At 45.9% G+C, this 26,754-nt stretch overlaps 1 pseudogene; it reads left to right on the forward strand.

The window, feature by feature from the left end:
- Positions 1 to 7,412: 7,412 nt before the first annotated feature.
- On the forward strand, positions 7,413 to 8,242 carry LOC101721432 (large ribosomal subunit protein eL15 pseudogene; annotated as a pseudogene).
- Positions 8,243 to 26,754: the final 18,512 nt, after the last annotated feature.

Raw genomic sequence — 26,754 nt, forward strand, 5'->3', positions numbered from 1 at the left:
TCCAGACCGGCCCATCTCGCGAGACCACACAGAGTGCTCCTGGCTGGCTCACGTTTCCTTTTCCTTGCTAGGTTCCAGTCAGAACAAGCGGACGGCCCAGTGAGACCGGATCCGTGGAGATGGTTTGCTCAGCATAATGTGTCCCCTCCAGGGTGCTGTCTCCACATGTGGCCAGACAGGCCGTGCCCACACAGCTTTCTGGACACTGTCAGGGCTTTTCACAGTCTGCTTGCCAGCAAATGTCTGTGTACATAGCAAAAGGTACCAAGAGGGGTCTACTTCAACTCCTGTCCAGATTTCGGTAAAACCTATGGATTGGCTATCAGTCTTGCTGCATCATTAAGTTGCTGGACTAGGCTGACCTTGCCATCCTGCCTCAGCCTCCCAGAGACTGAGATTAGAGGTGTGCACCACCATGCCCAACTGAAATGCCCTTTTTGAAATCAGTGCACATGTGTGTTCACAAGACATCTCCTCACTCTCACACTCATACACACTGCTAGAGTAAGGCTGTGTCCCACACATCTAGGAGCAAACTGGCTCCTGAGGAAGGGGCTTCCAGAGGAGATGTCGCAGACACAGGGACCCCGATGGGCTCTGTGGGCCGACAGATGTGTCTCACAGTCACAGCTTGAGAGCAGCAGGAGATGGCCGTGCCGCTGAGGACCCGAGGACGCTGACAGGACCAAGCTACACCGAGGCTCTGTGCAGGGATGGCACCTCTGATGCTCAGGAAGAGCCAGAGGCCCCAGCATGGAGGAGCAGGCGACCTGCCCCAGTGGGACCGGTTGGAATCCAGAGCCCAGCACAGCTTGGAGTGAGAGAGTGTGTGGAATGGCTTGAAGAACCCTAGAGACCCATTCCAAATCCATGGATTCGTCTCTTTTATCCATTAATTCTCGGTTTTCCGTGTCTGTCTTGGATGTGGTTTTGTAAAAATTTCATTCATTTTCAGTTTGTTTATGATGATGATGATGACCACCATGATCCTCATCTCTCAAAACAGAGTTTAGTTTACTCACAGTCACCATCATAATTATTTATTTCCATCAGTTACTATGATGTTATTGTGTACTTTCTCTTTGTCCTAATTTTTTTGTTTCTTTCCATGTTTTTTCTTCTCTACTTTTACATTATTTTCTGCTTTCTTTCTACTCTCAATCACATTCCACTTCCTTAAGCTTTCACCCTGAAAACTTGATATGTGTACTTTATCAAGGCTCTAGTTTCATCAGTAACTTTTTGCTGTTTCTTATCTATATTCACCCAAATTATATATGATATTCCTGTCATATGTTTTATCTTTGTATTGTTTTAGCACTCCTAAAATATTCTTGTTTCACACCATCAGTATGTATTCATTTTGTTATCAATTTGTGTTTGTCATTCTGCTTTACATCTCAAACATTTGATCTAACTTTTGTTACCTTGAAATTCATAATTTGGAAATTTCTCTAATAAGGTTCCATTGATAAAATAAAAGTTTGTCTGACATTAACTTTATTTCACTTTTTACTTTTTAAAGCATCTTCACTGATGTTTCCCTCAGCTCATGAAGATGTCCTTCCATCTTCTGCCAGCTACAGTTGCTGTCTGAAAGGCAGCTGAGACACAAGTTAGCTTCCCCTTGCAGATCATCATTTTGTAATGTCTCTGTCTTTAGTGCTCTGCAGTTGTAATGTGATGTGAACTTTAATTTGGGCATTAGGTGTTAAGCATAGGTTTATTTTTATTTGTCTTGCTTGAAATTAAGATGCCTGAATTTGAAGATTTTCTTATTTCTTCATGTTCTGAGAAATTCCCAGTCAAAATGTTTCAAATACTTCTCTTTCCTCATTCTCTCCTTTCTTCCTATTTAATCAAATACAAGAGATGTGGTAAAAATACATGAATGCTTGCTTACTTACTTAAAAATTTTTTACAGTAAGAGACAATTGCCATTAATCCACTCCCCTCACTTTGAACCCAATATTCCATCATTCTTGCCACTTTCCACAGAAGCTCTGGAGTTATCTCTCATGAATGTCTTTCGTTGCACCATTGTGGTTACCTGGATGTCCTGAATCATTTTAAAATGCTGACCTTTCATGATCATTTTGTCTTTGGGGAAGAGTCAGAAATTGCATGGTACCAGATTCAGTGAATAAGATGGAAGGCACATCGTGATCTTTTGTTGGACCCAAACTGTGGCAAACGTTTTGAATCAGTTCAGCAGCCATGAAAGAAAACTTCCAGAGCCACTTCAAAAAGTGCAAGAACAATGACATGAGCATATTCAAAACGAGGGAGGGTATTCTGGGGTTCTAATGGCAGTGTGTATTTCACTGTGATGATTTTCAATTTTTTATTTAAAAATTCATGGTAGTTTTCATTGTATCTCATATTTCATATCACTAGATTCTACTCTATCCATGTCTTATTCCCTTCAGGTCACATTTTTGTTTTTTAGTTTTTTGTCTTTAACTAATATTTGTGATGTGTGGTAATTACATTCTTCTTGGGGGATACATACGTACACAGCTTCCATATGAATCATTCTCACTTCTCCTTTCCTTCTCTGCCCTTCTGTCTCTAAATCTTCTTTCTCCTCTACGCTGCTTCATTTCTATGGCCGAATTTATTAATTCTTGCAACTATAAAATTATTTAACCTGTTATAACATTTCAGTGAGGCTTTATTTCAAATATTTACTTCCCATACATTTATTGAATTCTTCAAATCTGTTTGATCATTTTTTAGTCTGCTAATATTAATAGTTTCAATGTCCTCTTTCTTTATTTGAGCACACTGATTGTGCTTATTTTAGTAAACTGTGTTATAAAACTGTGTTATGGAATATCACCTCTCCCTGCAACCCTGCTTCTGGCTCCCTCTGTGCACCACTGACTCCTGGTAGCCAGCACTGCCTTTGGCCAGAGAAATGCAGGAAGACACAGAAGACAGTGTGATTGGGCCTTCACACATGCTTGCGTTTCCTGGCTTGGCCCACTGTCCTACTGCAGCCTACCTAAGAAGTCGTGTCTGAGGAGCTGCTGCACCTTCTAATCTGGTTTCACAAGCAGAAGCTTATAAAATGGACAGGAGGCCAATCTTCAAATTGAAGTCAAGATCAGACCAAACACCAGATCTCATAAAAGCTGAGCTGAGTAAGAGTCTACCTAAAAGTCCTCAGCAGGAAAATTATTTCATTTTTGCAAGCCACTAAATTTGGAAGTCATTTGTTAGACACTTATAAAAAGTAGAAAATATTTGTATTTTAGAGTCTGTATGGTAATTTTTCTTTTTTTTTTTTTGATACTGGGGATCGAACTCGGGACCTTGCACTTGCGAGGCAGGCGGTGGAACCACTGAGTTAAATCTCCGGCCCCCTGTATGGTAATTTTAATTTGTTGGAGTGAGTCTGATTCTTTTATCTGGAACTTCTGCTAGCTCTCATTGGTGCACACTTGCTTCTGTGTATTGTAATTTGAAACTGTTACTTTATAAACCTTGAAAGTTTAGACATCATTGAGGCCTAATGTAAGGATTTGTTTCTGTCAAGTATCATTTGGTATACCTCAAATCTAGGACTCTTTGAACTCCCAAGTTAACATTTTTGGCTTGTATTTGTTGTTTTATTTGGGGGTTTTCTTTAACAATGTAGGTAGTGTTGATTTCAGCTACCCATCTCAATGATTGCTACTCTCTAGTTAGGATGTTTAGGATTAATTACTTCTTGGAAAACACAAAAGATTAAGATATTTTTTCTTACCATCTCCATTGGGTTAATGGGTTCTGACTTAACCAAGAATGGAGCAGGAGGTACAAGGAGGGAGAAATTCCTGCGTTAGGGGCCTTGGACCACAGGCCAGATGTGTGTCGACTCCAGGCAAGCTAAGGTCCACTGTGTCCACTGGAGACCTCCGAAGCAAAGGCAGCCGAGTGCTGTGCTCACCTCTCTGGGCCCTGTTTCCACATGGGTCTGGTTCTCCTTTCTTTATGCCAGCTACCTCGTTTACCTTAAGAGACTCGGATGAAATCTGGAATTTCTAGTTGTTCTCAGCAGAAGAGTCGGCTGGTTTACCTAATCAGTCACATCCTGAAATGGGCTTTCCTGCGTGCATGTTCTTTATAGGTTTGCTGCAGGATCCCACCTTGCAGTGCCCCTTCTCTGTTCTTGCAGTGGCTACTCAGTCATCGTGCAACACGCATTTGCACAGCATTCACACGTTATTTGCACAGCATTCACAGGCATTTACACAGAATTTGCACAGCATTCACACAGCATTACACGCATTTGCTCAGAATTTGCATGCATTCACACACCATTTGCACAGCATTCGCACGCACTTACATAGAATTTGCACAGCATTCACACACATTTGCACACATTCACACAGCATTTACACACATTACCACAGTATTCACACAGCATTTGCACAGCAAGTGTCCCTTCTCCAAGTGATGGGACCATACGGCTTTCAGATTTCTAATTTTTTTTTTCAGAATTTTAGAATGTTTTCATATACTTAATGAGATATCTTGGAAATGAGGCCTGAGCATTGACACAGAATCCATTTATGTTTCCTGTGCACCATACTCATGGGCTTCAGGTAATTCCTACAGTATTTTAGTACCATGTGATCATCACATAACGTTGGCTGTGGCTTTGTCCATTTGTGTGGAGTCAATATTGAAAAAGTTTCTAATGTGGAGCACTGCTGACTCTGGAGTTTTTAATTCAGGATACTGTATCTCTATTCAGTGCCCATGAGGAACCAGGCACTCCTCTAGGTCCTGGAGATATGTAAGTAAATGCACAAGAAATCATTGCCATTGTGGGCTGATTCATCTTAATTTTAATTATTTACTATAATTGTCTTAAAGTCAAGGAAGAAGGGCTAATACCCAGAATGACCATCAGTGAACATTAGCTGGAAGTTCCCTTGAATACTATTCAGTTTTGATCTTTTTATTGAGCTTAATACATTTGGTGCAGTATTCACAATATTTATGTACTTGTGATATATTCATGAACTATTTCCCCATATGCATAAGAATACTTTGTTAACTTTGATGAGCTAACAAATTAGTAAGCATCATTAACATTTCTGCTGGTGCAAACTCAGTGGCGGCAAGGGCATGTCAAGATTGCCATGTAAAGTCACGCTTTTCATCCGGCAAACGTCAGAGCATATTTTCCAGTTGAAAGGAACCACTGGCACGGTGGAGACTGGTACAGAGTGTGACAATTCACCGTACATTAGAAGGGGACAGGACCAGTCCAGAGACGGAATGAAACAGCTTCAGCTTCCAGGTGGGTAGAACGCCAACCCCAGAGACTGAATTGTTTCTCCAAGGGCTCCTAGGTATTTAACAGCACAGTTGGGGGCAGGAAAAGGAAATGCAATGGAGTTTTTAATACTCATTTGGCTATTTGCTAAGATCTCTTTATTATATTTTGCCTGAGAATGCCTCTGTATTTTCAATGTAAATGACTATACATCTGCAGATAATAGCAATTTTGCTTTTTAATTTCCAACTCTGATCTATGAATGTGTTTTCCTTTATCTATTGTACTGCCTGGAACTTGAATACAAATCCCTTCCCTGAAACATACTAAGTTCATTATTAGTGCTACTGACTTTGAACGCTGTTGCTACTACACTAGGAAAAATTGAGCAGTAATTACCATGTCTCTGGGCCTGCGTGCTGTCCTCACAACTGCCCTCTCACCCAAGGCTCTGCAGTTCTTAAACACAAACGCAGTCTTACATTTTGGCTTCAGGGTACGCATTCTTGATCTCCATCTGGCTTCTTCACTTTCTCCTATGATATTCAGAGGGTAAAGAAGTCTGAGCTATTATACCAAACATCACAGCATCATCTTTCATATCATCTTCTCACAGAATGTGCGTGGACCTGCAGCTTGCTTCAAGGTCCATGAAGATGGAGATCATGGCTTCATCAGCCCCTGCATAACCAGCAGTCCTGACAGAACCAAGTTGATGTTCAAGTTATATTTTTACACCTATTGGTAGCAAAGCCATTTGATAAAACTTTGCAGTTTTTAATTTTTGATGTATTGAAAAGGAGGAGAAGCTAGAATTATTTCATAGACTTAAGCCAAAAAACCCCATCATGTACATTAAAATGATACATTTCTAATGTATTCCTTTCATTACAAAAATGGTCACATTCAATTCTTAGTGAGTGTATGGAATAGTGTCTACTTTTCTAAACCCAGGCTGGATCCTTCGTCTTGCATCCTCAGTGCCTAAGGTGGGGTCTGGCATGCAGCAGGTACTCAATGACTTTGTTGAATAAGTAAAAAGCAGCAGCCCACAGGGCATTCATAACTGTCTGTACTCGGCAGATCCTAAAACGAAGTTTGCAAGAATAGATGTAGCCTCTGAGGTTAAGGAATTGGTCAGTAGCAGAAAAAGATCCAATCTCAGAGTTCTGACCCAAAGCCACACTCTTTCCACTAGACCACACATGCATACTTAATCACTAGACCATGGCTAAAATTTGTGTGGCTTCCTGTGCCACCTGCATAAGAAAACTAGAAGCTTAAAGAAATTGAAAGAAAACACTAAACCTTATGCTGAATTTATAAGCTGATCACTACAAACAGTTTATTTTGTAAATACAGTAACATATGTCAGAAAACCATCCCAGGCTTCTTTCTTACTAAGAAAGTTTTTTTCCCTTTTAAAAATGACATCTTTTGCCAAGTCTGAGTTTGAGATTGTGTTAATGAAAAGCTGTGCAGAAAAAACTCAAATCCATCCTAACATGAGAAAATCATGGAGAACTGGAGATATGCCAAAGGCAGGCTAAACTTGTTACAATTTTGAAAAAGTAAAATAAGTAATTCAGAAGAAATTAAAATGTGTAAGTATGACTTTATCCTTGGCAAAAGAGGTGGTCATAAATAGATTTCCTATTAGCAATGGGAAAAGTAAACTGATCACATGAACAAGCCATCATGGGCTCACGTGGGATGGATTCTACTAGGACGGATGCTACAAGCCAACTGCAGGACAACACCGCAGAGAAAGCAAATATGGTAAATAACACAATGCTGCAAAGTCTGTCATGTAACAAAGTCTAGTGCCACAAAACAAAGTCTATGGAGTGGAGGGGAAGTTAAAATTAGTTGAAATATTGAATAATACAAGTAGTTGGTGGAACTCTAGTTAGTGGTGTTAACTCCTTGTTGCCAAAATACTAGGTCAGTGGACTGTTTTCTGAGAATGAAGACAGCTAAGACAGAGAAGAGGGGAATTTTTTTCAAGGAAATAGCAAATGTGGAAAGGAGCTTGCTACCAGCTCTGTATCCACACAGAGGCATGCTAGGGCAGTGCAGTTCTAGATCACACATCAAGAGCTAGAGAAACCATCTGGCGGCAGCCATCAGGTAAGCCAAGATGGGTGTGTAGAAGTACATCCAGGAGCTGCAGAGGAAGAAGCAGTCGGATGTGATGCACTCTCTTCTGAGGGTCCGCTGCTGGCAGTACTGCCAGCTCTCTGCACTGCACAGGGCTCCCTGCCCCACCAGCCGGATAAAGCGCAAAGACTGGGATACAAGGCCAAACAAGGTTATGTCATATACAGGATTCAAGTGCTCTGTGTGGCTGAAAATGCCCAGTTCCCAAAGGTGGAACTCATGGCAACCCCTCCATCACGGTGTTAACCAGCTAAAGTTTGCACAAAGCCTTTAGTCTGTTGCTGAGGAGCAAGCTGGACGCCACTGTGGGGCCCTAAGAGTTCTGAATTCTTACTGGGTTGGTGAAGATCCCACATACAAGTTCTTTGAGGTTATCCTCATTGATCCATTCGACAAAGCCATTAGAAGAAATCCGGACACCCAGTGGATCACCAAACCAGTCCATAAGCACACGGAGATGAGTGGGCTGACATCTGCAGGCTGCAAGAGTCATGGTCTTGGAAAGGGCCACAAGTTCCACCACACTACTGGTGGTTCTTGCTGTGCAGCTTGGAGAAGGCACAATGCTCTCCAGCTCCACCATTATTGCTAATAGAAGTAGTGTTTGTAAAATTCATAACCCAATAAACAATTTAGGACAGGCCCATCTGCTTAAAGGTGCTATTCGTTAAGTAGTCTGCTGATTATTTCATGAATGCTTTGTCGAATGAAAGTTAAAGTGCAATAATGTTTGAAGACTATAAGTGATGGTGTGTCTTTGTTTCTAATAAGATTTTTTGTCTTTGCTTTATCTTATTGGGGAGTTATAGGTCAGTGTTTAAAACATCCTGTGTGGTGTAATAGGGTGTAAAATTATTTAAAAGAGAAGTGCTAAAACTAGCCCTGTAGATTTGTTTGGTGTATGTAATAAACCTCCAGCTTTATTGGAGTAATGTAATGCTCTGCTGGTTTGAAGTAGCTGGTTTTTTGGAGTTTGGTAAATACAGACTTAAAATCAGATAACCCTGTATCATGATCATATGTAGAAAAGATGGGAGCTCAAAAGAATAAACCTGTTACAAGAGGTTTCTTTTGGAAATGAAATGAATTTGGCTTAGCCTAAACAAAATTGCCTGTCTCCACAGTACCAAGTAAGTTCACATAAAAAGTGTCCAAACTCATGGTTCAGCTATTTGGCTCTACGGAATTCTGAATTTGATGCACAGTAGTCAGCAATAATGCTTGCACTGGTATGTTTTGAAGCTGATGGGTATCGAATGAGTATTAGATAAATAAATTTACCTTTAGGTTTGTGAACCAGTGATGAATGTAAGGGTGGGAAGGTGGTAATCCAAGAGACCATTCAGTAACTACCTTAGAATACTTTGAACCCTGTAGCTACATGGGGGAAAAGTATTGGCCATTTAAAGGTATGTTTTATGTAGCCAGCAAATTATCTTGGGTCAACTTGATATATCCACTTCTAGAAGAGCATTAAGTCAGTTGGTGTCACTGCAAGGTGATGGTCTTTAATCTGTTGTCTGTTTTCTCAACCCTGGTCAGACTACTGTACTTTTGAAAAATTTGCTATTCCACAAAGAGCAGATTTCAATTTAATTGTATCTTCCAGTAGACAGATTCTATTTCCCAGGTGAAATTTGACTGTAGAAGAAATTGCCCTTTAACTTTTTCAAATTCTGGGTTTGCTGACTTAAGAATGGGGGGTCTAACTTCAAAATATAATTGAGTCTTTCCATGTACCGATTTTTCTTTCTATAGGGTCTTCACAAGGGTCACTTGATTTCCAGAAAATACATGTTAACAGACAGAACCTTGAGACCTGAGCTTTCAATAAAATGAACACAGGGCCCATACATTTTGTGTGTAAAGGTTGTTTAAAGGAATAAATGTCTACTAAGCTAAAAAAAATTTTAAAAATGAGCTAGAGAAACAGCACCTGTGAGGACAAGGAGGTTGCAGCTTCAGGAGTTAAGGCAGAAGATTTCAACACAAACATGAGTCTTTCCAGGAAGCCACATGACCACGAGACACAAGAGAGAAAAGGCAGGCTGCACCTTCTCGTCCAATCTCCCACAAGTCATCCATACTCATAAAGGGGACATCATGCCCGATGGGGTCAGCAGTGACTTCCACGCTCCAGTTTGTCTTCTCTGTCTTCTCCTTTTGTGGCCCCTCAGCAACACTCCAGACAGACTACATGTCCTTGTCAGTATTCCAGACAGTAAGCTCTCTGGCCACTCTGTCAGTCTTCTGTAGTCCTTTTTCCTTGCCTTAATATTGGGGTGCCCCCAGAACCAGTCCTTAGTCATCTCATCTTTTTTATCTGCATTCACTGCTGTAGAAGACTGGCCTAGTCTCATGGCTTTAACTGTCACCTATATTTTGACACCTCCAATCGTTATCCATAGCCCAGACTTTTCTCCTGAACTCTGAGCCATAAATCCAACTGCTATCTCAAACATCACCACTTGGCTGTCTAATAAACATCTCAAAATTAACATGCTCAAACCCTTGTTTCCCTCTGAAACATGCTCCATCCACAGTCATTCCCATCTCAACTTCTAACAACTTCATCCTTCTGACTGATGAAACCAAAACCCTCAGAGTCATGCTTCACCCCTCTTTCTCTCAGGTAACACCCAAGGTGCCAGGAAATCTTAGTCATACTTCCAAAATACATCTAGAATCTAGCTACTTCTCATTAAGTGCTAACATCCCAACCCAATGCCCCAAAACCTTTCCCTGGACTCCAAAAATGTTCCCGTGTGTTTCCTTCCTGCACCTAGTCTGATTTCCCTAAAATATGCTCTTAGCATAAGTGTCAATGTTTTCTTTTTGACACCTCAATCAGATCATTTCATTCCTGATGAAAAGGGCAACTGTTCAAAACCCTTCAACATCTCTTCGTCTCACTAGAGTCAAGGCCTGCTGTGCCCATGCAACCCAGTCCTTGGACCTCCCCGGCCTCAGCCTCTGTCCATGCTGGCCTCAGTGATGTCCTGCTCAGTCCACACAAAACCTTCACTCTGTTCCTTCTGCTTAGGATTCTACTACACACTTCACCCCTGTCTCTCCTTCAGCTTCTGCAAACCTCACTTTCTCGCTGACAGGAGGGCCCCTCGGGGTCAGTTGACCTCATCTGTCCAACCACCCTATGAATATCTCATCTCCTATGGATCTATTTTCCTTTTTTTCCAAGGAAAAAAAGTTATGCGTTTCCAAATCCTATCATTTGCTTGTGTTGGCTTGGACTGTTTATTCTGTGTCTGTCTTTGCTGGAGAAAGAGCTTTCTGGGGGCAACAGTCCTGTGTCTTCTCATCCATGTACTTCAGATATTTAGAAAAACCTCAGCCCATAGGCAGCAGCCAGTAAATGTTGAATTAGTGGGCTCTGGAAGTTTCCTCACTTGTACCTTGCCTGGTATCCCAGGGTCAGGCAGCAAAACCTTCTATCACCACCTGCTATGAAGGACAGAGAAACTCTTGATCTTGAGGAGTCCAAACTAAGTGTACCAGGACCTGGACCTATTGCCAGCCAAGAGCATCAGAAAAGCCCTTTAACTTCGGCTAAGTAGTGCCAGTTCCTTTGCTCCATGTCCAGGGCAGGACTAACAAGTTATTTAGTGACTGCTTTACTGTTGGCCCTTGGTATGGGGAATCTGACTCCTGCAATTAATCTATGCCTTTTCCCACTAACTAAGGTGAAGTAAGGACCCAATCAGATTTGAGAGTACAGAAGATGACAGATCTGCACATTGGTGTGGACTGCTTTCATTCAGTTTCACTCCCGGGGACAGCGACGGGTGTCCTCACATTGGATGGACTTGCAACCTCGCAGGACTGTGCATGGCCACCTACAGTGTCGCTAGGGAGCCTCTGCAGGCTCACCTCCCATCCCCGGCTGTTTCTCACCCTGGCTACTGTCCTAGCTGCTTCTTAATTAGATGCCCCTTGGGAGTTGGCCTTCTCCTCTCTTCTTTCGTCTTCTTTCTTGCATTGTCTGTTGGCTGCTCCGAGCGGCACTGTATTACACTGGCCCTAACTCCTCCCTGGTACCAGCATTGCCCCGCTACATGGCTGGGTGAGAATAGGAATCTGTCCACCTGGAAGGAATATTGCAGTGATTTCTGCTGTTAGTATTTGGCCCAATCCTGATCAACATCTTCCTTCAGTGAACTGAATGATTACACAGACAATATATTTGTCAGTTTTTCAGATGACAACTAGTTGATAGAAATGGGTAGTGTTTTACAGGATTGAGTCAAGAGACAAAAAATAACTTACACAGTTTAAAGAGCTTGCCTAGATGAATGAAGTGCCTCCTGAGGGAAACAGCAGGCCCACGTCTAACACACAGCAGGCACCGTGCAATGATTCCGGGGTTAACACATGAGTTAATTAAGGAGACACTCTGACTGATGTTCTGCTAGCCCATGATAAGGAATCACCTGGAATGAGAGCAAGTTTTTGTGGAAGTAGATTTAAGGGTTTATTGGATGGCATGTGCCTTAGGTCAGTTCTGTGAGAAAATGGGGCCACTACTGTTGAGAGCTGTTCTACTACTCTTGTGTCAACTGTGGGCTTCATATTTTTTAACAGATATTGACAATGCGGAGATCCTGCGAAGAGTGATTGCAGTACTGAAAGACTACGTTTTGATTTATTCACTCATTAAGCAATCTTGAGTGGGGACTCTGGGACAAGCCTGGGGCTAGGCATTAAGATGAAGGTGTTCAAGTCTGCACGGCTGATAAAAATGAGCATATTACTTGTTATTTTTATTATTAACTGGTATTATAAAAGAATCATAGAACTTGTGTTAATAACAACATGTGTCAATAATATAACAATGAGGTATGATGGGAAAACATAGTATTTTATTACAAAAAAAGACATCGCCACTAATCTCCCCTGAAATCCTCCCCTCGCTTCAACCACACCCCATCATTTTTGCCACTTTCTTCTCTTTATTTTTTAAAGAGTTTGAGCAGTGATTCGTGAACTAAACACTCTTAAACTTTGATTAGCACACACTTGCGGTGCATAGTCAGGGGGCTGGTGCATGAGCGAGCGTGAGGAGCCTAAATTCTCTATTCCTCCTCTTCCCCACTCCATCCCCTTCCCTTCAACTCTTTGTCCCCTTCCCATTTGCAAAAGACTTATCTCTCTGCTTCCTGCTGTCTCTATTTTATATTACCCTTGAACTTACTTATAATTTGGACCTCGCATATAAGGGAAGCCAGGCAATATTTAAGTTTGTGAGCCTGATTTACTTCACTTAACATTATGACCACTTTCTGCAGCAGTCCCTTTCCTGAGTGTCTTTAGTTTTACTGTCCTGGCTGCTGAGATGTCCTCAACTGATTCAAAATGTTTCCCTTTCCTGGTCATCTAGACTTTGGGGAAGAGCTGGAAGTCACACAGTGCCAGACCTGGTGAGTCAGGTGGACGAGGACACAGCCCCATGTTTTATGAGCTGCCTTTCTGCTGGACAGCGCTTGGGGGCAGCAGTCACTGGATTTTTTGTCATACTTCAAAAAGACACTCAAGAAAGAGGACTCCAGAGCTGCTCCCGAAAGTGGCCAGGACAAAGGGATATGTGTGTTCAAAACCAAGACAAGTATTTTGAGACAGGTTAATGGCAATGTGCCTTTTACTGTAATAATTTTTTAAATTTAAACATTCACTGTATATTTTAATCATTCCTTGCATATACTACATTTATCAATGTAATAATATATGTAACACGTATTATGATTCAATAGTATAATATCATTGTCATATTGTCCATATTACCATTTCACTTTGTTCCATGTTATTAATCAGTAATAGCAATATTATAGTCATAATAATATTTTATATGATAATGTTTCATATATTTGAATTCAAGTGAAAGCTGGAAGGAAGCTAGAAGATCCATGAAAGCAAGGATCCATTACCCCATGTGCAATTTGCAGTTAAATAAAGTCAAAGTATCTGAGAGGCAATCAAAACACAGACTCATTCTAAACTTTGCCAAATATTACAATTCTCTTGCTCACTCCTAATTTGATGGTAAGTCTTCACTGTGCACCTCTATTGGTTTTCTCTAAGCGTTCAGCCTACTTTCGCTGAAACAGAAATTGCCCTTTCCTAGAAAGAGCTTTCTTATTGGCTTAAGTAATAGCTACTCATACTACACATGGACAGGAAGAAGGGCGGCTGCCGTGAGGACTCAGTAACCGCTGCCAGAACCTGGGCAAGCCTGTGACTGCATCAGCTTTCCTTGTGTGTGCCGAGCAGAGTGCCAATGAGGGCACTGAGCAGCCCAAGTGCTTCTGCAACAGCCCACATCAAGCACCAGCTCCACGGACAGAATTATATTTGGAAGAAAAATTTAACTTAACTTTTGGGGGTACTTTCCATAGAATCCTGACAGAAAGACTTGAAGCTAAAGCGGTGCTTCCCGCTTCAAGGAGAGCTTAGATTTGCCTGGGGCAGTGGCTAGGAGCATAGCAGCCAAGCTTCGCTTGAGGCCTGTGCAGCGACTGAGCCCACAAGAGACCTGGGGCCCAAGCCTTCCGGCTCCCCTGCACCCCTGGGTGGAGTCCTGCTCCCCCATGGTGCTCCTGGGGCCTCCTGTCCCCCTCAGGGGACTCCGCCTGAGCAGCAGGTGCCCCTGGGCGACACAAGCCCTAACTGCCAGGGTCCCCTCCTTGGGTTTCCTCTCCCATTCTGACCCTGTGATGCTTCACTGCACCGAGAGCTCATACTCCTTCAAGCAGATGTGGTTGTTAGAGACGCATCCAGGAGAAGGCGACTTTACTTCTCCATCTTCTGTAGTCATGAAAGCATCCCCACCGTGATTTCTTTGTAAACAAGGGAGAATAGGGCCTCAGACCTGAGCTCAGAAGACTGGAGCATCGTCTCTCCCCTGGTAGATGTGTTATGTTGGGCAACATTCTGAGTCTCCATTTCCAGTGAAATAAAGGAAGGACTTTTATTTCCCTGCATTCATGCTCTATGTACGGCTCATGAAGATGTTGCACATGAAAACATGAACAGCACAATATTAATATACAACTGCATGAATATGTTCTTCTGAACATGTGTGTGTTCAGTGCGCAGTGTGCATACTTAGGTCACCTGTTACCTAGTGAAGGAGAATGGAAACTGGTTATGAGCTAGTGTGCAGATTAATTCACTCTCTGTCAACATCTATGTTTTTGTTCCCTTATTTCATTCACATTCACCGCCTGCCTGCTCTGTCCCAGGACTAGCATTGAGTCCTGTGACCCAGCAATAATACAGAATAATGCCAGGTTCTGCAAACTGGCCAAGGACTTCCTGGCATCTCACAGGTTTCATGAACCCCTTCAAGACAAGGCAGTCTCTTGTCATTCTTAGCCTCCTGTCATAAAGCAACTTCAGGGTGCCCATCATTTAACTGCTACTTTTATTTTGTATTATTTGTAAAATGTCAACTGCTTCTACTAGATTAGAAGACGATGGGAGTCACGACCGTGTCCACACTGTCACGTGTAAATTATTAAATGACAAGAAAGGAGGGACAGATGATGAATCAGAGGTGGACATCTGGTTTGGTGCTGGCAGAGGTAAGAGGCAGGACAGGAAAGGGAGATGGGCACGGCTTCGAATGCCTTCGAAGTAATTAGGCCTTTATCCTTCACAGTGCTGAGCCATGGGAAACTGAGGTAGGAGCTCAAAGGCAAGAAGAAACGCAGGTCTGTCAAGGAAATCCTGCATCCAGGAACGTACGAAGAGAGGGGCACACAGAAGCACCCTGTCCATTGTGTCTAAAACAGCAGTGTGTACGCCATATTGTAAACAGGACGAAGCCGACGCACCCAGTGTCTGTCAGCACAGACCGAGCCCCGTCCGGGAACTCCTTGCAGCCACCTGGCTTCAGAAGATGCTCTTCTGAGGGAACCACAACAGCTCTGATTGAGATCGCACCTCTGGGCAAACTCTGCCGCAGAGACAGGGGCGCTGCAGCAGTGAAACACACTGATTGCACATCTCCTGAGGCTCTCAAGGGCATTTCAGGAGCATCAGTGTGAGCCTGAGTGTTGGCTGTCACAGTCTCAAATGGGACCACGGCAGAGAGCCCACAGGAAGGATGGCGCACTGAGTGGAAATCGGAGGCCCCTTGCCAGCTGGCCTCCCACTGCCAGATGCCAGCTCACCCATGCAGCCAGCGCTGGCAGCACATGGGCCAGCAGCCGAGCTCCGGGAACAAAGCTGAGCACGCGCTCATGGCTGCCTGGAAGACGCAGATCTGGTGTTGGGGTCCGAGCAGAGGAAGGCACAGGACACGTTCTTCCTCTTAGTACACAGGCTTGGAAACTCACGAGAGTTGCACTCTCAGGAGGGCAAGCTGCTACCGGGCAAGCTCCAGTCCAGCATCTTGGCACTGAGAAGAGAATACTTAATTTTTCCTTTGGTTTTCAGGGTTCAAATGAGGGAATATTTGTCAAGTGTTCAGAATGGAGTGGCTCCGTAAGAATCAGCAGCCAGTAGTCTGCTTCCATCACCTAGAATGAATGAATGCTCTTGTTACCAACATTCACACCCCTTACACTCAGGAGGTGTTTATTGGCTGTTTGTACATATGAATGGTTTACCATTCTGAAACATCAGCACGATGGAGACGTCCATGAATGTGTGGGCACAACAGTCCCGGGAGTCCCTGCAGAACAGATGTGTACACAGGAAGAGAAAATTCTGAAGCACTTTCTCCTGCTCTCTGGCCAGCTGAGAAACTATGCAGAGCATTCTCCCATCCTGAGACCTCTGCTTAGTGAGAAGAGGAAACACCGTGGACCGAGGCTGTTTCTCCGGAGCACACAAGTTTATAACAAATGGCCTAAACTTTTTGGCATAAGTTTCAACATTAGAATTTCCAGAAAGATAAAATGAAATATCTGTGGCCAAGCCTGCCCCTGCTGGGGCCCACCAAGGCCGCTCTGTCATCTGCAACAGTGCCATCCGGTTTGTGCACAAACTGCTCCTTCCTGAAGTTAAATCCACTTGTTTCCAAAATGAGGACAGAGAGAGAAAGCCTGCAGAAAACCCACATTCACCAAGCCCTGGTATGTTACGCAACGTGTCTGTTTTCTATGGCTGCTGCAACAAAACACCAGGAATGTGGTGCTTCAAACCACACAAATCTATTTACCCAATGGTTCTGAGGGTCCCAGTCCAGTTCAGTCTCCTGGGCTAAAATCTCCGTGTCACGTGGCCGAATCCCTTCCTGGAGGATCTCGGGGAACCTCGTTCCTGTGTCTTTCCAGCTTCTAGAGTCCCGTGTTGCTGGCTCAGGCCTCCTTTAGCATCTTCCAAGCCAATGACAGCACGCATGCAGCTCCCTGATGCTTCTGCCAGCCTCATCTCTGGCTCTCTGGCTCCGCCTCTCTCACCATAATGGAAACGCTCCCTGCATCGGTCAGGGTTTATGGGACTAGCCTGGACCCACTGGATAACCCAGGAACCCCTCGCCATCATGGGCTGCACATCTGCCATGTCCCTTTTGCGGCTCCTAGGATCAGGGTGAGCATCCTGGGGTACTGTAATTCTGCATAGGACAAACTGCAGATGCTTTCTCATTTATTCCTCCCAGGAATCCCCAACGTAAGTGAGCTAGCTACTCATTCTTGTGTAACAAATCACCCCAAAGTTAAATAGCTTCCAATGGCAACCTTTGTCTCCTGGGTCCTGACGGGGTCCTAAGTCTGGCTAGGGCTGCACTCTGCTCAGGGCATCTCACAAGGCTGTGACCCAGACCTCCGCATGGGCTGCAATCTGAGCTGAAGGGTCCACTGGGGACATGTCTGCCTTCGTGTGCACACCATGTGGCTGCTGGTGACCTCAGTCTGTCCTGGGCTGCTGCCTGGGGGCCTCACACCCTTCTAAAGTTAGCCTGACGCCACTCCGCCTTCCTTTCCCCCAGGTCTCTCCATATGGGGGCTCTCTTCTTCAGAGGGAATAAGCAAAGCATGTGCAGGAATGCACCGGTTAGCTAGAAACAAGGCCCTCTGTCAGCAGGACCAGCCCACGCAGAGAGAGAGGGATAGACCATCCCTAGGAAAGGACTGCTGGGAGCTGCTTTGGGAGCACCCTCACTGCCAGAGTTTGTATCATTTAGCTACTGCCATGTGACAAGCATGCAAAGCTCGGAGTCTCGGACGGAACACAGTGGCCCCCTCTGGTTTACACGTCTGTGGAGCAACTAGGGTGCGGCTGAGCAGCTCAGCCACAAGTCTTCCTGCGCCTGGCTCTGCTGTGAACTGAGCACGTTTGCTTCGGGGGAGCCAGGCTGAGAAGGCGGCAAGCCCCAGGAAAGTGCAAAAGTGTAGGCGGGGAGAGGACAGGACTAAGGCTGTCCCACTGCGCACGCACGCGCACGCACTCATGCAGTATCCCATTGGTCAGTGGGAGGCACACACCCGAACCCAAAGGCAAAGGGCACGAAGGAGGCTCTGCTCTGAAGTCACGAGGGCAAGGCCAACGAAGAGGTAAGAATGGGGCTGCCTGTTTCGCTTCATTTTCCCAAGAATGAGACGGAGGCCGTGCCTGGGGCCCCGATCTCAGAATCAGACGCGTCTGGCTTCAGGCACCTTCTCCACTGCTGTCAACCAAAGGCCTCAAGATAAATGCTCTGAATCATTTCCCTCCCAATGAAGGAGTTCTCAAATTGGCATCTACAAATTCCTTTTGCAGGCAGTACTCTGCTTCCCGTTCCACTCTATCAGCCTGAATTCGTAACCTGGGCGGGAGCGTGGCCGCAAGATCAGATGGGCTCTGAAAATGAGAAAGTGGATTTTCTCGCCCTGAGGTCTGCGCCTGCGCAGCGCCGCCGCCGGTCATGCTGCGGGCGGGGCTTGGACCTGAGTCTCGGGGCCGCCACGCGACGCCGTCCTTCGGGAAGCAGCCCTCGTCCTCGGCCTCGGCGCGCTTGGCACCAGGAGCGAGCCTGACCCCGCTGGGACAACTGTCCCTCCGTCCGTCCTTCAGCCACTCCTCGCCCCTCACCCTGCAGCCGGCTGCGTCCGGCCCCTGCACTTCCCAGAGAAACAGCGGTCGCCCTTGTTGGCCCCTGGCCTGGGAAGCCCCGCTCCCCTGTCAGGAATCCCAGGGTGCTGCGGTGCCCCCTGCAGAAGGCTCTGGCCCAGGGCGCCTGTCCGGCACACACGGGGAGGAGCAGGGGATGCTTCCACGGTCCCCTTGGCCTGCACGAGAAGCCCCACTTCCTGCATCCCAGAACCCCGAGCTCTGGAAGTTAGCAGCCCTCTGGCTGAATGTGCACTGCTCTCAGAACCTCAAAACGGTGCCAGCCGTCATTAAAAGTCCGTAGAAGAAAGGCAGGAAGGGGAGTGGGAAAGGGAAGCAGGCGGAAGAGCAGGGAGGTCAAAAAGGAGCAGGGAGGTGGGAGCAAACGAAGGCTGAGCAGGAGAGAGGCCGACAGAGACCCTGCGGGGCCCTGTGCACCTGGGCTGTGGGCTGTGCCGGGCCAGGCCTGCTTGCCGGAACCCTCCGCGCCAGCCGGGGAGAACCCTCCTAAGGCCGCTCCGTGGACTCCGTGACCATGGAGCCTCTAAGCAGCGGCTCCGAGGGCTCTAGCAGGATCAACGACCGATCCAGAAGACAAACTGACATTAAATCCTGATTGAAAAGTGGCAGCCGGGAGCACAGCTGGGGAGGATGAGCAGCATCTGTCCAGAACCTGACGCCTGAGTCACACTGCCGGGCAGTTTGCGCAGGGATGGTTCCTGATGCCAGCGCTGCTGTTCACGTCCCTCCCCGGGCTGGGTGGTTCCTTGACGGTTCTGGAGCTGCAGGGGCTGTGCTTTCTCTTCCTCCTGTCCCCATCCCGTTCCTGACTGGAGCTTCGCGTGTGGCCATACAACCGCTCAGTCTGTATGACACGGAGCACCGAAGGGCTCCACCTCAGAAGTCCTTTCCACTATTAACGGGACCGCTCGTGAGTTTGGGTTCCAGGGATCACATTTGGCCTGTTCAGAGTGCAGACTTTCTAAAGAGGCCTCCTCCACTGCCCTTGCGGAACTAACCCCTGTCTCTCCTCGAACCAGCTAGACCCTCTGGGCGGACAGGACTTTGCTCACTCTCACTTCTCTGGCTCACTTAAAAGGAATGGAGACGCCGCTGGGTCAGAAGGCAAATCTTCCCTTTGAGTTATACAGTCACATTGTGGAGAATTTGTGACAGGAACGACTTCAGCGCATCTTTTCTAGTCAGTTTTCAATACTAATGTACAGTTTAAAACTTTGCTCTCAAAACTGATTTAAAATTCATCTCTTTCCCTTTCTCCCTGCTAAGTCTTGGGTTGTGACCATTCAGCTTTGCGTCTCAAAGTAGAGTCAGAGATGAGGCTGAGCAGACCCAGCTGTGAGATCCTGAATCCACGCAGATTCAGGAAGACCGGCCGTGCTCAACTCCAGGGAGCTGGGTTCATGCAAGCGCCCTGTGGACCAGCCGCGTGGCCCAGTTCACAGTCTGCACCTCCATCTCAGGGAGCCTGGGCCTGGCTGTGAACCCAGGAGGCACTTGGCAGCATCAAGCCTGCCGTGCTGTGCTTTGACGACAACGTCCCAGCCCTGAAACTGTGAGAAACATATTTTTGTTGTTTATCAGCCACCCGATTTAGTTTATTATAGCAGCCCAAGTGGACTAAGACATCCTGATTTTGTCTATTTATCTTCCCGAGATGCTACAAATAATTATAATTAAGCAAGTTTTAACTATGGTTGCAATGGTACACTAGACAATGGTTCCTGAATATTCACTACCACATTTCATATTCCATAAATTCTGATACACATTTTTCAGATTGCAACATTTCTGAAATGTGATTTATAATAAGTGATGTATCGTAGTTTAATTGCAGGCTGTTTTCTCTCTCTTAGTGCTATGTCAAACAACTTTGAGTCTAACAATCAATAGCAACTTAAAATTGATAAAATACAGCACATGAAGATGCTGGCCTAAGCACTGGCCTAAGTGTATGTCTTACGTGTGCGATAAGCACGTGGATGTTGTTATCCAGCCATAGTCACGTGCAGCACATAGCGAATACAGTGGTCTTATGTAGATGCGGTGCCTGGCCTTCTTAGAGGAGAGCTCAGCTCCCTAACTTGCACATCCCAGGAGACCCCCTCCTTGAGCCACACCAGTGGTGCGTGCTCACCCCCTGGACAGCCCTAAGGCTTCTGCTGCTTTTCTTCCCTCTGGGATCCTTCATCTGGGGCCCAGCGAACTGCTAAGGCCTTTTCTGCAGTTGTCCTCAGAGCAACCTTTCTCCATTCCCAATCAGATAACCTCCTGGCCTCTTCCTGGTGTCCAGCAAGCACTGTATGTACAGGACAGCCCCTAAAGAAGAAGATGCTGCTCTCCATGACCAAGGAAAGCTCCTGCCCTCTCAGTCTCCCTACCAAACTCTCCCCAAAATGCCAGGTTCCCAAGACAACATGCCAATAAAGCTAAGGACTCTCCATCTTAATACGTACCCTTATCCCAAGAGCGGAATGCCGGTCTCCACACCCTGATTTACCTCAGTCTCAACCATAGCTCCCTGCAGAAACTTCCCAGTCTCCAGCTTCCCCAGTGCTCAGAGAAAGGGCACATCTACCACCAGAGCTGTGTACCTTTCCTGAGCCTCAAACCTGTGCTTCTCAAACCTGGAGTCAGGGGAGGGGGCATGTGTGTCGGGAGCACCCTGACTGCACCGATTAGGTGTGGACAGGAAATGACACTCTATCCCCACTCTTGAGAGTAATCTTTCGAGTGTATAACTGGGATCTCTGTCCTCAGCTTCAGTAATTCTGGCAACAGAAATAACCAATCAACATCCTGTTGGATTCTGTTTGCCCGAGTTTAAGACAGAGCTGCTCCTCAGTCTCCACAAAGTCTCCATGAAGTCCTGGTTCCAGAACCTCCAGGGTACTGAATCGTGGACTGTAAAGATTCTCCTATGAAAGGACATAGTGCTGCGTGCAGCCTCACCTACTCTCATCTACTTTAATCACTTACAGTAGCTAATAATGTAAACGCTGTATGAACAGCTGTTATGCATTGTTCAGAGAATGAATCAGATGAGAACATTTCTGTGCACATGCAGCACTACCCACTTTCCCAAGAATGCTGTCTCTGTGGCCAGCTGCGGCTGTGGTGCGCCTCCCGCAGACCTGGAGGTGCACCCTGCAGTGGTGCCCGGCCTTGGAGCTGCTGACCGTCCGCTCCCGTAGCCACACCTGTGGCCTTGGTGCAGCCCCACATGGAGGCTGCCAGGCTCCCTGAGCTCCTCCTGGTCAAAGAGGCTCCCTGTCCCTTCCACGCCTCCTTCCTTCTGTCCTTCGCTACAGCTGCCTGGCCTGGGTTGCCTATGTCTGTGTCCTGCCTGTTTTCTCCCCGGATGTGTCCCTGCAGAGCTGTCCAGGGCTCAGCGCGCACACCCTGACCACGAGGTGGAGCAGGCCTCCCAACATCGTCTCAACATTACACCGGTATTTTCTATGACCTGCAATTGCCTCTTGAGAAGAATGAGGCCTACGCCACTCTAGGATTTGGCATTGACCACCTTTAAGAGCAATCTGCGAATCTTCGAGTGAATGGATCTATGGCTCTCCTTTTGGGGAAAGAACAAGGATAACGGATAACTTGTCCTCAGAAAAAAAAATAGGCTCCATACCAAAGAACTCAGAGGCACTCACTGGTGGACAGGAATGTCTGAAGTAGGTGGTCGGTCAGGAAATCTTAGGGCAGCTTCAGACTCCCTTGGCTTCGTCCATCTCAGAAACCCCTGGGGGTTCATTTAGCCCTGGCTGCTGGTACTTAGCGTACTCAGTGCAGGCCAGCATGGTTTGCCACATGAGGCTGGATGCACACTTGCCCCAGAAAGCTGGACCTTCGCCCATGGCAGACACCACAGGCCAGCTGACACGTCAGCCCGGACAGCGAGGATCAAGCACCCAAGGGATTGAGCTGGGACAGAGCAGGCCCACTCAGAGGTTGTGGGGCACACTGGACAATGGAGAGCCTCACTGAGAAGCTCTCTGCTCTTTCCGGGGCCCGAGTGCTGCTCTTTAGTGCACCCACAGACCCTCAGTGCCTAGAAAACACGGCTCCCAGGGGCAGCTGCATCCCTGCTCCACCCTTTCCACCCTCCTGGTCTCTTCCTCTGCTGTTGTTTCCCTGCCTTTAAACCTACCAAACAGGGCACAAGCATTTTCCTTGGCTCAGATTTGTTTCTTGAGAACCATGGTTCACGAAGATGAAACAAGCGTAACAAAATTGCCATCATCACAGTAAAACCACCGAGAGCCCTACCCTAAGCCAAACACGAGTCTGCTCATGAGCTTATGAGTCAGGCAACTGCAGGAGTCCTGCTTGCTCCTCTCTGGACTCCACTGGGAGAAATGGTTGGTGTCTTCACAGAAGAGCCTCTAAGCAAGTCACTTGTAAAACCTCCAGTGTCAGCTACATTCCTCAAGACCAATCCTTGGGGAGAACCTGCCAAGTGAGAGAATTTTTCACATCAGCATTCTTGGTTAATGCTGTAGTTGTCTAGCGATATAACTTGTTTAGTTTACATTTACTCCGTAGGTGACATTAAAACCCAGGCAGGTAGAATGGAATTTCAGAATAAAAAATTCTGACTCACCTTGAAGTTAGAAAGCAGTGTTAAATAAATTATTTCACACATCTGAACCTTTTAAAGGATGATAATTAGTAGTGAATGCCCCAACTTTCCTAAAGGACTTTACAAGGGTGAAAATGAATTGTTCTACAGATGTTATTTTCCATATACTGATAAAATCCAGGTCCAAAATATTAAAAGGCCTGTTCAATCTCCTACAAATGGTATAGTTCACAATTGCTTGGGCCTCGGTTTAAAGGAAGCATTGCTGTGAGTCTCGGGCGCGAGTGAAGGACAGCTCTGGGGTGTCTTCCTTTCCGCCCACTGTGTTCCCTCCCGCAGCATGGTTCCTCAGCCAAAGAGTGCAGCGCTGCTCATTCTGCTCATTCTTACCAGGTCCCTGATGCCTGCCACGGGAGCCAGGGGCTTGAGCATCAGTGAGCCGATGTGAAACCGCTCCCAGCACTTAATGCCCCTCCCAGGCCCCTTCTGTGGAGGACCAGTTTGTGAGGAAGATGATCTATCCCAGGCCAAAGGGAGAGGTCCAAATGATGCAGGTGTCTGACTTCAAAGAGAAAAATGTGGGTTAAGGGCAAGGTCAAAGGGGGAGCAGCAACCGTGGAGGGCCACGACCAAGCTGCCCCATGACCACGGCTCGGCTGCCTGCGGCCAAGGCGGATGGTGTCCAAGCTGAGTGCCGGTCCCTGTGCGCCTGGCCAGGCTCTGCTCAGCCTGTCCCACACTGCCACCGGTGGCAGGCCTGGGTTAGAGCAGGATAGCACTTTAATTCCTTTGTCTTGAATTTTTAATTAGCAAAAGATTGTATACATTAGTGAAGTACAGTGTGATGTTTTGATACATACACATATGCATTGTAGAATGATTAAGTTGCCCTCTGACAAGCCTCTCTCCGGCCCAGCCCTGGCCCAGCCCCTGGGAGGCACCATCCACCCTGCTGCTGCAGGCTCAGGTTCTTTGGATTCCACATGTGGTGTTCGCATTTCTGTTACAGGCCATTTCACTTAGCATATGTCCCCCAGGCTCACCCAGGTTGTGGCAGATAACAGGATTTCCGTATGTTTAAGGCTGAATGCATTCCATTGTGTCCACATGCTGCATTGTAATTCATTCATCCACTGACTGGCACTGAGGCTGATTCCATGTCTGCACTGTTATGAATAATGCAGTCAACGAACATGGACATGCAGATGTCTCTCCGAGGTACTGATTTCATTTCCTTTCAAAATATGCCTAAGAGCAGGAGTGCTGGACCACATGGTAGGTGTATTCTCACTCTCCTGAGGAATCTCCATACTGGTTTCCATAATGACTGCACTGATTTCCATTCTTACCAGGATTCCTTTTCTCCCCATCCTGGCCACAGTGGTCCCATCTTTTGGTGACAGCCATCTTAAGAGGTGTGAAGGGGTATCTCCTTGTGTTTTTATTTGCATTTCCCTAATTATTAGTGATGCTAAGTGTTTCTTCAATAACTGTTGGCCATTTGTATGTCTTCTTTTGAGAACTTAATCTACGGAGGTCATTTTCCTATTTTTAAATCTTGAATCGGGTTTTATTTTCTCGAAATTGAGTTGTTGACTTTTTAATATGTTTTGGATACTACCCTTTAGCAGATATATGGCTTGAAAATATTTTCTCCCAACCCGTAAGTTGTCCTTTCACCTATTACCTGTTCCCACCACCATGCAGAAGCTTTGGCAGGTGATGCTACCCCATTTGTCCAGTGTTGTTTTTGTTGCCTGTGCTTTTGGGGTTATACTGGAAAAAGTCACTCCCCACACCAGTATCACGGAGGGTTTTCCCTCACATTTTCTTCTAGTTGTTTAACAGTTTCAGATCTTACATTCAAGTCTGTGACAGTTTAACAGGGCTAGTTCTTCAAACCCATGAACAAGGGATATCTCTCCGCATATTTGTGTCTTCAATTTCTTTCATTAATATTTCACAGTTTTCAGTATATACATCTTTTGTCTCCTTTGTTAAACATATTCCTAAGTACTTGTGTGTGTGCACTATTGTAAATGGGACTATTTTCTTGATTTCGTTTTGAATAGCTGTCTGTTAATGTACAGAAATGCTACTGACCTTGTAGTTGATTCTTCATCCTGCAAATTTCCTGCACTCATCAGTTTCGACAGTCATGGTGGGGCCTCTGGTGCTTTCTATACGTAGTATCATGTTTTTATAAGTAAGCCTAGCCTTTAACTTCTTGCTTTCCTATGTGGATGCCTTCTATTCCTTCCTTGACTAGTTGCTCTGGCTGGGAAGGAAGATACTTTACAAGCATAAAATGTGAAATGGGCTCTGGGTGGAGGTCAGTCTTGAGATGACCATGCATGGCTGCTGTCTGGAAGGCACTGCAGTTCCAGGAGTGCTGTGTGTCTTCCGCAGGGCTTACTGGCCCATGAAGTTACCCTGCCGACTTCTGAAGAGCTAAAGTGGCAGAGGTGATGGTCAGCATAGTGTGTAAGCTTGCATTTGGCTAAAGCAGATATTATGGGAGGGTGCCTGGAATGGTTTCGGTAGAATTTCAAAAGGACTTTGAATACTCTGGAGATTTGTGACTATTCAGTCGGTTACAAGGAATCAAAGAAGATTCTGGACAAACAAAATAGAATTATTTGAAACAGAGTTCAGAGAAATTACTCCGTATGCAAAGAGGATGCAAATGAATTAACCAAGCATTTAGGAGATGATCATAGCATTTTATAAAAATGCCCCCAAACCCAGTGCTTCCTAGGAACCCACTTACTGTGCTCTCAATTCTTAAATTCCGTTGTGGAAACTGGGAGATCCAGGAGCCCCTGTGGAGACTGTTCCTGGCGTCTGACAAGCACTGTGCCTTCTTGTGTCATCCAGGGTCCTGACGTTTTGTGAGATAGTGAGGGGCCAGGGAAAAGACTATTTCTTATCCTTCTGGCATCTGAGTATGGCAAAATTTTAAAAGCTCAGGCAATGAAATATAGCATATTTAGCAGGAAAACTGTGAAAGAAAACTGAATTAGCTGGAAACTGGGTCCTTTTATCCTGCCCCGCTTCCTTCTTCCTTTGGCCTGCGTGGAATGCTAATGTGATGTTGTTCCAGCAGCTATCTTGGGCAATGAGATGGCCTTGAACACAATAGTAATCTGCTAACCAAAATGAAGCAGGAAGTTGCCCTGAACATTTCTTCGGATCTTGTTTATGATTGTTTGGTATGTCCTATTAGATACCATGGAACCTAATCCTAATTAATGGAGCCATTTTGCAAAAGTAAACCTTTTTGATTTAGAATTACTCCCTCAAAGTACTTTCTAGGATCTCCTTGTGGTAGAGAACCCTGGGGACAGCATTAAGCATGAGCACTCGGTTTGTTTCCACAAGTCTCCAGCACTGAAGTATACTCGGCTGTCTCCACCAGGGTGACACAGCTTTCATTCTGCTTCCTGAAATGCCCTGCACCCGTCTCCTTCCTTGTCATCCTGGCCACTGCTGCTTAGCTCAGTTCCTCAGATTTCCCGAGCTGTCTCCAGTTTTTCGCACCCTCCACCGTGTTCCATGTCCTCCCTCCCTTCCACACTTGCAACCGCGTGCCATGCCCAGTGTTGAATCCAGCCACATCGTTTCCTTACCTAGAATCTTTCTACGGCAACAGACTGCCCAGCAGGAA

The sequence above is a fragment of the Heterocephalus glaber genome, unplaced genomic scaffold, assembly GCF_053883595.1.
Source record: "Heterocephalus glaber isolate CG9 unplaced genomic scaffold, H.glaber_assembly_v1.0 deba00001442, whole genome shotgun sequence".
NCBI classification, from domain to species: domain Eukaryota; kingdom Metazoa; phylum Chordata; class Mammalia; order Rodentia; family Bathyergidae; genus Heterocephalus; species Heterocephalus glaber.